Below are 11,074 nucleotides of genomic sequence, written 5' to 3'. Positions count from 1 at the left end.
TGTTTAATTTTTGGGTGCACTAAGCCAACATTCTAACCCAGTAACCACTTTACTGACAATTCTGAAATTCAAAAATGTTTAATTTTCTTTATTAATTATCTATTATGACTATATTATTATTTAATATTATGTAATTATTTGTCCCATTTTAATCTAAATATTTTTAAAATGTCAAACTGCTAAATTAATAACATAACTTAGGATATAATCTAATTATTAACCAGTCTAATGTCTAGAAAAATAAGTCTGCCCAGCTTTGATAATGTATGGAAAATTATATTAATATATTATGCATTAAAACAACAATAGGCCCTACCTTTAGAAGCACGAATGTGTCTGTCAGCGCTGCTGTTTTAAGTCAGAGTTTGAGACACTATCTTGAAATGCTTCTCTGCAAAGGTTGCAGTTCGCCTTAGGTCCATCGTAAGTTACTGGACAGACAATACCTTTTTCTATTCAGTCGGTATGGCAGCAAAGCCGCTAAAACGCAATCTTGTGCATCGCGTCCTGCATTGGGACTTTGATACATGACGCGTCATTTTGCTTGTAAACACAGGACGATTCAGTATTTCAAGGGCTGGCAACCGTTTAATTTGATTCGTCCTGGCCGTCGGAATCGATCCATATAGCAGCACGGAGGAGTTCGCTAAAATATTGGTAGGGACAATTTTGCCATCTTAAAATATTGATTGGGACTATACCTAGCGTCCCCCACTAAACCTACGCCCATGGGTTTTAGAGGATGAAATGTCCTCTTTAAAGCGGTACGGTAGCCTACTTCAGCCCTGGTAAGATGAATCTGTATTTAAACTGGGTCATTAATGTAGTAGAAATGTGAAATTATTTTTGAATTTGGTGCTTTCTGAGAAAAGACAGAAAATGTGTTTTTGTCTCATGAGGATGAAAGACAACAATTCCCAGAATGCTTCGCTCAGTTCGCTGCTCTACGAGGCCACTCCCAAAGCCACCCATACTGGTGACTGGATCACTTTCCCACTGCATTCATTTTCATAAAATCCGTTCAGTTAGAGAACAGACACTACAATTAAAAACTGTCTGTTCAATATAATGTGATTTAGCCACTGAGCTAGTGTCACAGCACAAATGCAGCAGGAGTCAGATTACATTCAACATAATGACTGAGCTGAATGAGCTCATGAGAGCTGAGGTAATCACAGCACGTGTTCATTCTGGCGCATTTTCAGTTAATGCTTTTTTTGGAAGCAAAACTTTTAATAGGAATTAATTTGAGAAGTTGAAACTTACTTTGCTCTGTACAGCTCCGTTTACATGAATGCCTGCAGCTGCGAGCTGAGCTGTGCGATCCCTCCCTCCATGTGCGGGTTGAAAACGTGCAGAATTAGTTCCCTATGCTGGCTGTAGTCTTCAGCCTATGGCCAAAAATTCCTCTGATTACACAAATTGACCATATGAAAGACAAATATACTCCAGGGGCATGATCCTTAGAATATACTCCAGGGTTTCTACAGATAGAAAGCCTTAAATGCTAATCGCTGAAGTAACCCTTTAATAAGAGCAGAGGTGGACAGTATCTAAGTACATTTACTTGAGTACTTTCCTTAAGTACACTTTATGAGTATCTGTACTTTACTTGAGTATTATTTTTTTCTGGAAACTTATGACTGTAACTTTACTAAATTTTAAAGACAAATAGTGTAATTTTTACTCCACTACATTTCTATCAAGGTCCTCTAAGTCTAAAGTAATTTCTGTAGCAGCTTTGAAATTCAGCAGATGATATTTTTCATCTTAAAGTTCCTTAATGGTTCCTTGGTACAGTTTGTGACCATAACCATAATTAGAAAGTATGTTTCAGTGAATTGAAAATGACTCCTGAATTCCAGTTCAATTGTTGAATTTGAATTGATTTCAAAAACTGGATGTAGAATTACAATTTGAATTTGACCAACAAACTTTTAGAACAACTCTTTTTTGCCTTTGATTCCTTGGCTCAAGCCGATTCGATTGACATAATTTTCCTAACTCCTCCTAGACAGTTGCTCCAATTTGCATAAAAATTGAACCAGATCATCTTCAGGTGGTGCAAAAAAAGTTATGAAATTCAAGGCCCCGTCCACACAGAGACACATTTGGCTCTTAGTACATATACATTTTGTACCGTATCAGCGTTTCGTCTATGTGGATCCAGCATTTTGGAAGCATCAATCCGATTTTTTTTAAAACCGGGTCCCAGAGTGGATAAATCTGAAAATGACAATCTTGCATTTCCGTGTGTACAGCCAATCTGTATATATTTTGTGAAACAGTGATGTCATCACACTACGTCCGGCACAATGAAAGACTTAAAGCGATTCAACTACGGCACTGGGTATGCACACATCAATATTGCGTCATTTAATTACTGTATTTACATTATTGTAAGGGTAGGTTTAGGGTTGGAGTAGGTGTAGGTGTTAATAAAACACATCTGTTAAGTAGCAAATATATTTATTGTTATTTTACCGTGAGATTTTGCCTCACCTCCTACCACTGCTATAGCCTACCCCTTCTAGCCACAACTCTTCTCCGTTTTTAGTGTATTTCTGTGGCAGAATTACAGCACCACACACTGGCCTGGCATGTATACTTGTTTTGAGTCAGTTTCAGTGATCTTGTGTGTACGCAGATATTTCTTGAAACGAGAAAAAAAAAAGATTGGATTGGGAAAGCTCTGGCTTCGTGTGGATGGGGCCCAAGTTGATTCATCAAATCGTTTTCGTTTAACACACAAACAAATTTAATGTAGCGGTTGCGAAAATATATGCAAGGCTATTATCTCTGTGATGCTTTATCGGATTCAAACCAAACTTGGTGGTACATGTCATCACAAGCATGACCTAAGGCAACATGCAGTGTTTCGGCACAGCGCTACCTACTGCTCCGGAGATATTAAAAAATATATTTTTGCTTATAACTTCATAAAAGTGGTCTTGTTAGATTCGGGTCATGTCAAGTCGACTGATATCCAATTTTAACCATATCGGCCATTTTGAATTATGTGATACAATTATTTATTTTATAAACACATGAACGGATTGTTATGAAACTCGGTATGGTTCATCAAGACGGTGCCCTGAAGGAGCCTGAGATGTTGTAATGGGTAAATTATAACAGTGAGCAATTACATTTCCAAAGTAACCTTTTTAACACTGAATATATGTGAGATTCAACACATTCTTTCTGTTGTGTGACTGTGTGGAATTCTTTAAAGAATTTAATTCCACTTCCTGTCATTCCAATTCCACTTCCTGTGGGATGGAGTCGATTCAATTAAATAATAATATAAACACATAAATAATTTAATTTTCACCTCACATAAATCATTTCATTTCATTTCTTCCTCACATAAATCATTTCATTTCTACCTCACATAAATAATTTAATTTAATTTCTTCCCCACATAAATAATTTAAATTCTACCTCACATAAATCATTTCATTTCTACCTTACATAAATCAATTTTTCTCTACATAAAACATTTCATTTCTACCACACACATTTTTTTTTTTGCACATGAACACATTTGGGGTATTCTTTTTGAAATTGCAACATGCAAAATGTGCCCATCTACTGCAGCTCCTGCACTGTACCTAAAAATAAGAAAGCGATAAATATAAAAGTAAATTAGTATATTTAAAACAATTTAGAATGGCACATAAAGGAAAAGTATTGTTTTTTGTTTATGTTTTGGTGTGTGAAAATTATAAGATGTTTGTATACCATTTTGATCATGCTTTTGTTGGAATTGTCTTCCAACATGCTGCAAATCACACAGTAGTCCTCTGCATAACCTATAAACACATTTTATGTGTTAGAAGTTCTGCACAAAATAGTTTTTTTATGGCAAGGCTGTGATTTGTCTTAGGCATGAGGAATTTCAAAAATGACAACAGCACTCACCTCAACATCTAAGCAGAGTGCAGGCTATTTTCCTCCTAGCTGAGCTGACTGCTTCAGATGTAGTTTGTGCATTGCTGATTGTTCCACTCAGCAGATACTCTTCAGCAAACTGAAACATTGACAGTCAATATTAATCCAACCCATTACAACATCTTCAGACTTGCGCCACTTACTCAGATATTTGAACACATACAATAAAGACCAATATCCACAACTGCATGAATCCTCTTGCAAGTGGGTTTCCAGGGTGTTTAATTGCCACTGGGCAGGATGGTCATCCCACCCTGTCAGTTTTAAGAAATTCCTAGGTGTGGTCAAGACATTTGTACTGTTTAGAAATGAACAGTCTCAAGAAAGAAACTAAAAAATTAAACAAAGATGAAAGAGTTCTAAAAAAAGGTTACCTCCAGTTCTGCATAATTCTGCGTTCATAAGAAGCTTTGTTTCCCATTGGGTCAATGAGAGGGAGAGTTTTCTCAGGCATGTTGATTATCTAGAATACACACACAAAAAAAAAATCCATTTTTTTTTTTTTTTTACAATTAAAAAAAAAAACTCCAGCATTTATAAAATAGTTACAAGAAAACTTTAAGCAGCAAGTCCAAACATATGCAAATAACTGCATAAACACTTAATCTCAAATGTACTTTGAAAAATACACACGCACCACAAGAATCCAATGTGCTCCAACATTCAGAGGGCATAGCCAAATGTCCTCAAGTGGGGAATTTCATCTTTGAAAAGTGTTTGTAAAAACACTTTTCAACACTGCCTTGTAAAAACAAAAGTTTTTGAGTGTTCCAAAACACAAATAATATCTACTTTATTGCTTTTTACAAGCTAAATTAGCTTCATTAGGCATCTGAACCGTCCAGTGAACAATGAAAATGCAACAACTGCACAAAATTGGCATACATTCTGAAGAAAATAACTAAACATTTTGTAAGGACAAGGGTTAAACAGAACAATGTGTACACCCTATTATCATTAGGTTAATATAATTTGTGAGAAATTTGCTGTATCTTCCATTTATATTTTTGTTATTTATAGTTTGTATATTGTATATATTTGTATGTAAGTGGACAAAGCATCAGAAAGAATGATAGAAAGAAACAAAAATAGAAACAAAAATAGAGGCCAACAACTGAAATGACCACAGAAAGCCAACATCTGTCAAAGAAAGTTTATCTCACCACTGCTAAATGTAAAAAATAAAAAAATAAAAAATAAAAATAACAGTCTATACATACCGTTTTTTTTTCTCAAGGACCAGGTGCAGTTATGCATCAATGATATCAAGAAAAATATACATGAATAGAAATAAACTATGTTTTTGTAGAAAATAATTTTGGTAATAAATTTGGTAATTGTGTGACTCATTGAACTCATTGTGACTCACACTCACTGGTATTTCAACAGGAACTTCTGCAGGAAACACTGCATCTCTCCCATACATTAAAAGAAATGGGGAGTGTTTTGTGGTGGTGTGAACCTTGGATCTGAGTGAAAACAAGGTGGCCTCCAGATAGAAATCCCAGTCATTTTGATGGTCGTTAACCAATTTCTTCAGGGCTTTAAAATGAAACAAAGTGAAGTTTTGTAGATGGCACAGTTTCTGTGTTTACTAGAAAGCACGCAAGTGCAACTCGTCCGTCATTATGTGAAGCCCCGCCCACCAACTCTATATACGATGTGATTGGCCCGACCGGAGTTTGGCGTTTACAGCTTAGACGTGTATTGAGAGTTGCTAGACGACACTTGCGGCAGATTAGAATTGCTGCCGCTAGGGTGCGTCTAGATTTCTAGGCTACATTAATGGGGCATTGGCTGACTATGGTAAAATGGGTTTCAATGTTCTCAGCACGAGATTTAAATGTAATATATTTCACATGTATTTCTTAAATACATACATTTGTGTATTTTTATATAAATTCATATTATACATATAAAAATACAAAATAGTTAGGGCGGCAGTGGCTCATGTAGGTTGTCTACAAACCAGAAGGTTGGTGGTTCAATCCCCGGTTCCACTTGACCAAGTGTCGAAGTGTCCATGAGCAAGACACCTAACCCCAGCTGCTCCCGACGAGCTGGATGGCGCCTTACATGGCTGACATCGCCGTCGGTGTATGAATGGGTGAATGTGAGGCAAAAATGTAAAGCGCTTTGGATAAAAGCGCTATATAAATGCAGTCCATTTACTTTAGTTATCATGTACACAAATACACTTTAAACTTGGATGTGCTTAATTGCGTTTAATCTATTTAGCAGCCCAATACACACAAACACACACATGTTTGTTTTTGTGACATATGGGGACATTCCATAGGCGCGTAATAGTACCGTACAAACCGTATTTTCTATCCCCTTACACTGCCCCTACCCCAAAACCTACCCCTCACAGGAAACATTCTGCATTTTTACTTTCTAAAAAACCTCATCCTGTATGATTTATAAGCATTTTGAAAATTGGGGGCATGGCCAATGTCCTCATATTACACCCTCTCCTTGTAATACCTATGTCATACCCATGTCATTATACACATTTGTGTCTTCATATGTCACAAAAACATGCCCCCACATACAATCTTGCTGCTCTTATTTACCTTGATACACTGTAAGGTCTGCACAGCAGTCAAAGGCTTGATGGCAGCACGTGTTTTGCCAATTCCGGTGTGCCCACCATTTAGAGAGGAATGCATTTCTTCAAAGATCACCCTGGCTTCCTCTTTGGTTCTGATGACTCTTCTGCTTTCATAAAAAAGGTCTCCATCTAGAGTGAACATATACACCGATCAGGCATAACATGACGAACTTTCCAATATTGTCCATCCTCTTTTGCAGCCAAAACAGCCCTGACCTGTTGAGGCATGGACTCCACTAGACCCCTGAAGGTGTGCTGTGGTATCTGGCAACAACATGTTAGGAGCAGATTCTTTAAGTCCTGTGAGTTTCTGTTGGGCCTCCATTGATTGGACTTGTTTGTTCAGCACATCCCACAGATGCTCGATTTGACTGAGATCTGTGAATTTGGAGGCTAAATGAACATTTTGTGTTCCTCTAACCATTCCTGAAGCATTTGTGCTGCCACAGCCACCAGGGAATACTGTTTCCATGAAAGGGTGTACATGGTCAGTGGTACGTGTCAAAGTAACATCCACATGGATTGCAGGACCTTTGCCATTTTTCTAAATAATTAATAAAAAATAAATTATTTTCTTATTTTTTTTATATTATGTAGTATGTCATATCTCTTAGAATCATGGGATCATGACACAATAATGCTACAATAAAAGAGCTTATAATGTTGTGTAGTGATGTAGTGACCATCAAGTGCACTATAGGAACAAGGCTCCGGTTAGAATTGGATTGACCCTCAAAGGCAGCCGAGCGCCTCCAACTGGGTAATGACCATTTTGTTATAGCTGTCCAATTCATAGAACCAGTGCTCATAATGTTGTATAGTGACAGTCAAGTGCACTAGGGCAATGTATCTTGAAACTGTATGTCATCATACCTTTCAGAATCATGGGATCATAACTGCATAATGTCACAGTAAAATTGCTTATAATGTTGCATGGTGACAATCAATTGGGCACACCGGACATAAGACACCAATGAAACTTTAACAACCCTAAATGGCTCAACAATGTGATGGCTCTTAACTCGATAATTGTAAAATGGTACATTAACCAACAATGCAAGAGTTTTAATTAAATGCAATTTAATTCACATTCACTTGTATATTGCTTTTGACTATACATTTATCAGAGTATCTATACAGATAATGCATGTTTCTATGTTCAAAATGCAAAAGTCTGTAACGAGATGATATCAGAAAGTAACCAGATAACATGATAATTTTGCATAATCATCCATGTTTGATGTTCTGGAATCCTTATTCAAAGGTGTTGGGTTATCTGACCCATCTTCATTCATAACAGTGGAAAATGTAATATTCCAAGATGTAGCTGGTAAAATGTCTAGTTACCTTGTGATATTGAAATTTATAAAGATTGTTTTAATTATTTTATTCAATTAATTCATTAATAAATAAAAAGGATTACGTTTAAAAAAAAGTATTAAGTATAAGTATAAAATCTATTAAGCTGAAATGTTCAATAAAATTAGACTATACTGTAATTCATGTGGCTTTATATTTTTACAGTCATATTTTTTGGTCGTATATTGTGCTATTTGCATTTCATTCGTTTATTCTGAAACTAGACACAAGCATCATGATGCTTAGAAAAAGTGTGAAAAAAAGAAAAACGCACGTTCACTAAATTGAGAGTGAATAAGAACATTACATTAAAAGGACATTTTTGTAAAAGAAAATCAAGATTCCAACGTATAATTAAACAAACATGACTGATACCTTTTAGATTGAATTTCAGTGCATATCTTCTTAGGGTTTGCTTTTTGGACTTATCATACCCATCCGGGTATGATTCCACCGATATATAGTTAGACTGTGGCAGTGCTGTTCCTTCTGCTCCCACAGGAGCTGAATTCTCTGGCTAATTTTCTCCTGCCAAAGTAGTGACGTTCTCTCCCAGAACCTCTGATCCTTTGTGACCGCCTGATTTTAAGCATCCCACTTCTTATAAGAAGTGACCCAGCCCACCTGTCCCGACACCAGACAACCTATAATGCACACCATCTGCACAGGCTACTAGCCTCTCAATACCGCCTGAAAACTTGACGTCACGTTTGTCCAGTGTTGCCACAGTTACTTTGAAAAAGTAATCTGATTACTGATTACTCCTTTAAAAAGTAACTTAGTTACTTTACAGATTACTTGATTTTAAAAGTAACTAAGTTAGATTACAAGTTACTTTATTAGTTACATTCAGGAGTTGCCGACAACACCCCTGCCGCCTCAAAATAGAAATGACAACCGTTTTTGGCAACACACTTTATTGCATTTATGCCCGAGCCTGACGGCCCCGACTTTTTTACGCCCCTTTTTTAGGCTTCTCCTTCGTTTTATATTTATTTTAATAATTAAAATGAACAATGAGATGTGCTGGTGGAAACAACATGAGACCATGATAGCTTGCGCCACTGTCGAGAAATGGCTCGCGCAGGGTTAAAGAGTCCGTTTCTTCAGTGCAGCTGCTAGAGTTATGGCCTTTTTACAACCGGTTCCTTCATTCGTTTTCTCTGAGCAGGTATCTATCGGATTGCTAAATGACCAGGAGTAACGTTAGGCCTAAATGCCTTCCGAGAGTCTTTCGAGACGTATTTAATTCTGATCACTCAAACAAACCGATTCAGAAGGTGCATGAAAGCATTTCAAACTAAACCGGACAAATGTAAATATATCTGGTTGTTTAAACCACATGTGTAAATTTTACTCCTGGCAAATAATTAAGAAATAAATGTGTGAGAGCGTGTTATGGTGTAGTCAGATAGATATGACGGTGCTACTGCTACATCGCTGCAAATGAGTAAAGCAAGCCAACGCAAATGGCCGTTAATGAAACTTTAAAATAAGTCACACAAAACACAATCATCTTCAATATAAATGAATGAGACTAATGATCTTACCAGTGCTTAGGTCGCTCTCTCTCATATTGCGATCTTTGAATTTGAAATGGGCTGCTGAATAAAATGCTAGAATCTTTTGCTTTGATGTAAACTCCGTTAAATGAGCATAGGCTATACCGCGGGAATTGAAGATCGGATTTATATTAATTTAGCTGAAGTCTAAGGTAGGCTATAAGACAACCTGCATGTCCTTTTTTTTTTTTTAGATTGTGTAGCCCGTTTCGTTGTTTTGAGCGCCGTTGCGAGCAATAGGCTAATCTATCAGCCTGCCTCAGCTCGTCAGAAATGCCTTTGTGGTGGAATAATAACTAGCCTACTTTGTTTTTAATGTCAAAGTGGTTATATTTCGTTTCATTTCTTTATTGAGTTCATTTAGAAAAATGTTTAGAGCAATTTTTGTTTGTTAAATTAAAGTTTTAATTTTTTTATGTGACGACCCAGTGAGTTAACCGCATGTTTAATAGCCTAGTCTCTCAAACCAACTCTTGAATTGTCTTGCCTATATAAACTTTAATTTAACAAACAAAAAATTGCTCTGAACATTGTTCTAAATTAGGATAAAAAAGAAACGAAACGAAAAATAACTACTTTGACATTAAAAACAAAACTGAACTATTTTAATGGCTGCAACAATGTAAAAAGTAAAATAAATAAATAAAAAACACGGGCTCCAGCCGGACTTGGGCTGAGAATTTTGATAAGCTGTCGGTTTTTACAAAGGAAAATGACTAAAATAGTAACTCACAGTGACTTGGATAAGTAACTTTAATCTGATTACTGGTTTGGAAATAGTAACGCGTTAGATTACTCGTTACTGGAAAAAAGTAGTCAGATTAGAGTAACGCGTTACTATGTAACGCGTTACTGGCATCACTGCGTTTGTCTTATAGCTTTTGTCAGTTTCTTAGATGGTCGGAACTTGCTATCACTTCAAAATTTCCACATCATAAAAGCCCATCAAACCTTCATCGATTAAAACCTTCTGGGCCGCCCACCAGTAGGGTTTTCTCTCTGTCTCGCGAGCATTTGAGAGGACGCAGTAAGAAACCTCCCAGTCAAGCACTCATGCTTTTCTTTCCTGTTTTTCAGCGTTCCAATCAGAAGTGGAAAGTTTCCACGCAACGAGAGTGGAAAGTTTCCATGCAACTATGGAGGGGTAAGTTTCAACTCGAGAGAGTGGAAAGTTTCCACGCAGCAAGAGAGTGGAAAGTTTCCACGCAACTATGGAGTGGTAAGTTTCAATGCAACAAGGGAGTGGAAAGTTTCCACAAATCCGTTAGTCAAGGTCTAATGTTTTCTTTTTCCTGTTTTCTCTTTCAGGGGGTCTCCCACACGAGGCAGCATAGTGCTCCCGTCTGGTTGTTCCAAATTACAATTGCTCCCCGTTCATGAGCCAACAGGGCCTGTCAGCTAGTGCCACTCATGCCCTCCTGGTTAAGCAACCAGGTCCCTTCTCGAAATGCCAGCCCGCCAAGCTTGGCGCTCCTTTGGGGGGTATTTAGCAGGCGGCTGTCCTATGCTCTTTAGCCTTTTGGGGGGTACTCTGGGTTCAGGCCAAATTCCAAGCTTGAATCCCTCCCATTTGAAAGCACTCCAAATA

General features: G+C 37.1%; 1 long non-coding RNA gene across 1 annotated transcript; it reads right to left on the bottom strand.

Annotated features, from left to right (window-relative positions):
* Nucleotides 1-2,555: 2,555 nt before the first annotated feature.
* Nucleotides 2,556-4,659, bottom strand: LOC137043510 (uncharacterized). The gene is made up of 6 exons (XR_010898503.1): nucleotides 4,589-4,659; nucleotides 4,326-4,414; nucleotides 4,095-4,225; nucleotides 3,922-4,030; nucleotides 3,742-3,812; nucleotides 2,556-3,611 (listed from the first exon to the last, which is right to left on the bottom strand). It is a non-coding gene; the product is annotated as an uncharacterized lncRNA (long non-coding RNA).
* Between the last annotated feature and the right edge of the window lie 6,415 nt (nucleotides 4,660-11,074).

Source organism: Pseudorasbora parva, chromosome 16 (genome assembly GCF_024679245.1).
Source record: "Pseudorasbora parva isolate DD20220531a chromosome 16, ASM2467924v1, whole genome shotgun sequence".
Classification (NCBI taxonomy): domain Eukaryota; kingdom Metazoa; phylum Chordata; class Actinopteri; order Cypriniformes; family Gobionidae; genus Pseudorasbora; species Pseudorasbora parva.
Note: the sequence above shows the minus strand (reverse complement) of the source record. Positions and strands in the feature narration are given on the sequence as shown.